The sequence below is a fragment of the Rhagoletis pomonella genome, unplaced genomic scaffold (assembly GCF_013731165.1).
Source record: "Rhagoletis pomonella isolate Grant_MI unplaced genomic scaffold, Rhpom_1.0 Rhpom_scaffold_00012, whole genome shotgun sequence".
Taxonomy (NCBI): Eukaryota; Metazoa; Arthropoda; class Insecta; order Diptera; family Tephritidae; genus Rhagoletis; species Rhagoletis pomonella.
In genome coordinates, this window is record NW_023458566.1 from 17,538,125 (window position 1) to 17,541,602 (window position 3,478).

The window sequence follows — 3,478 nt, forward strand, 5'->3', positions numbered from 1 at the left end:
AATTTTAAGTTTATTCCTTGTTTTAATCAAATTGATTTTGAAAAAAAAATTATTTTCACATTTGCTGTGGCGACTGGAATGCAAAGGACAGGGGCCGTAACGGTTACGACCTTTATAATAAAAATAATAATTTAACCGTTAAGATTGGATTTCTACATTTTCGATCAAATGTAACCGGTACTTTATGATTTTTATTTTTGCGATCAAATGCGATCTTCAATGAAATTTTTTCTTCAAATCAAGTATAACTAAATTAAAAAACAAGAGCAAAAGAGAGTTGAAAAAGTATGCTAGAGTCTCCCCCCGCACGAAAGGAAGATTTTGATATTCAGAATTCTCAATAGGATTTCCCATGGACCCAGAAATTGGACGACATATCATTCAATAATTCGCTTTGCACAGCTTCGATTAGTAGCCATGAGCCCCTGGCTCACTTTTACCCAGTTTTTGCTCATATCTAAATAGCATGCAAGCAAAAAATCGAAATTCTTTGCCACATATTCGATTATTCAATTCGTCGTTATGCAATTTTTTACCAAATTAAGGTAAAACGATTTAAATGAAATAATTTTTTTTTTTTAATAGCGGCCGCCCCTCGTAAAGTTTTGAAATTACACAAAAAATCGCCGAAACACGTACACTTAATTTTGGGTCGCCGATTATGGATCTGTATAAAGTTTTTCCTTATCAGATTATTTTCCCAAGATATTTTCATTTTTATGAAAAAAATGCAAACTTTAACAGGAAAAAAATGTATACCTTTTTTGTAAATTTTTTATTTTTTTAAGTGCGTTCTGTTGCGAAAAATTAACGTACTAATCATGAAAATCGGTTGATAAATAAACCACTTTTGAATGGTGAAATGAAAATGTGTAATAAATTTTTAGTATGAAAAAGAAGCAGAAAATAATCTTACTCATAAGCCATAACGTACAAGTCGTAATCGTACATTAGCGTACATGGCGTATGAGTAACATTTTCCATATTAATTTAATTTTGTAGCCCACTGAATTTTAGTATAATAAGATGCAAGTTTGAAGTTTCTGCAAATTACCGTTATTGTTTTAGATGTTTTTTAACAGCCACATAATTTTGGGTATAAGACTTAAAAAATATAGGATGTATAGTACAACGGTTTTCAATTCTTTATCAATATCTATCGCAATTGGGGAAGCTTTTTAATTTAAATTTTCGTATTCGAAAAAGTAGTTAGCAAATCATTAATATCTTGCTATAAAATTTTAGGGCATGAAAGACGAAATATACATTGATATACTTTATCAAGTTTGGCCTATGATGATTTTTTTTTTTTTTTGCTTTTGATTTTTTCAGGATATGTTTATATTACATACATGCATGTGTTAAAGAACGATATGTTGTACATACATACTGTAACGGTCTTTGTAGAGACAAAAAGGTCTGAAGTCATTTTTCGATAAGTCAACTCGGTCAATTCTCTACAAAAATATTCCAAGACCTTTACAGTACAACGTATCGTTCGTTAAATATAAAAATCAGAATCAAAAAAAATAAAAAATTCTGTGTTATTCTTATGGGAAATCGAAAGATGCGATACGGACATTCTTAATATTATTATTAAGAGCTCATATTTTCTGAGACTTATTTTGGTATCTTAACATAAGTTTTGAGCATGGTTCCGAGGAAAAATATTTCTGAGTCACCCTAATGTATATACATATGTGTGATTATAAGGTGTGTAAGAAAGAAAATAACTATAAACGAATTCGTACAAACACAAACATCGAATTTTTTTAAACTCAAAGATAATACACATTGGGGCAAATTCATGTAAACGCGTAGTTTTGTATAGAAAGCCGGTTTATTTACGAAGTTCACACGATTACGAAGCAGTTACGCATTTAGATGAATACCCTGTTTCTATCTACATACATGTACATATGTAAGTAAATATGTAAGTAAATATGTATAGACTGTTTTTAGGCATCAGCAGATTAAGACTTTTAATGCTCAACTCAATAGAGTTAGTCCAATTTAATGTAACTTTTGAAAAGTTGCTTTGTTTTTCAGCTTTCAACGACAAAGTAAATCCCTGAAAGTCTGAAAGACTAACGCATTTGTATAGACAAAAGAAAGCAAATGCTTACACACTTGAATTGCTTATCTTAGGGGGTGGAAATATTTTTGTTTTCGTTTAAAGTTTAATTTGAGTATTTGTTGCTTTACTTTTACTTGATACGCTACACAACAACTTTGTGGCATTTCAGTTAATCGACATGCAATTTCTTGAACTGCCGGCCGAGGAAGAGTCCAATTTTTGACGCCTTTTCATTTAATGAAAATAATCAGTTATAAATGCATTGCTGCTATTCATTTACAATAACTAATTGCGCAACAATTATAGACGCAGACATAAAGAACTCAATCTAGTGAATATAAGTATGTACATACGTATGGAGATGTAGATATGAATCTTGAAGATACATCAAAAGAGTAATATTTGACATAAAAATGAACTAATTTTAAGAATAAATTAAAGAATGATAGCTAGAAATAATATTCAAAGTTGAAAGTAAAGTGTAGTACATACATACATACATATGTTTACATGTGTCTTAATTAATAGTAAGTGTAAATTATTACTGTAAAAAATTAATAAAGACAAGTAATTTTTAAGCAAAAAACATAACCCGACTTCGATTCTCATATAAAAATTTAGGAGTACCGTTATTTCTTCACGACCAAATGATCGGATCTAAACCAAATTAGTACGGGACCACCCCTGAAGCATCACCTTTCCGATAGAATTATTGAAACCGGTGTACGTGGTCCAAAGTTATGCGGTAACATATATAAAAAAAAAAAATATTCCGATGAATTGATAACCTCCTCCTTATTTGAAGTCGATTAATAAAAAGCCTACTGCTTTCTAGTATATAAGTATTAACGGATCCAGGACGTTGCAGGTGGAAATAAAACCCAAGGCAATGCAAATGTTTTTGACAGCTGAAGCCGGAAAAAAAATTGAAATGGAGCCAGAACAGAAAAGCTAGACGTAAATAACCAAAAGTCCATTGCCGAGAAAGTGGATCAGAATTTAAAAAAAAAACGATGGTGTTGATGCCACTAAATGGTGGACTACGAATTACCCTAAACACCTGCGCCGAGAAAATATCAAAAAAAAGGCATCAATTTTATAGCACAACGTTAAGAATCAAGGCTGATTGTACAACTCGCATGCCTAGAGGGACAACTAGAATTCAATGGTTTTCTACGGCCAAAAGTTTAATTTTTGGTGGCTACAACGGATTCAATAATAAATGTTACGATTTTTTAAAGGGCGAAGTTTATTTGTTTGCCCTCCATGATTTCGTAGTCTACAGCAGTTCAGATAATATTTCCAGTTCCCAAAATTACGAAAAATTCATGCAAAAAAGTATTAAGGAAAATTGTATTAACATTTCGTTATCTTAAAAGATAGAAAGGCCCTAACTCATGT

General features: G+C 31.1%; 1 protein-coding gene across 1 annotated transcript in view; it reads left to right on the forward strand.

The window, feature by feature from the left end:
- Positions 1-3,478, forward strand: part of LOC118747980 (U6 snRNA-associated Sm-like protein LSm2) — a 21,013-nt gene that overhangs the window by 11,211 nt on the left and 6,324 nt on the right. The gene's annotated exons all lie outside the window — the stretch shown is intronic.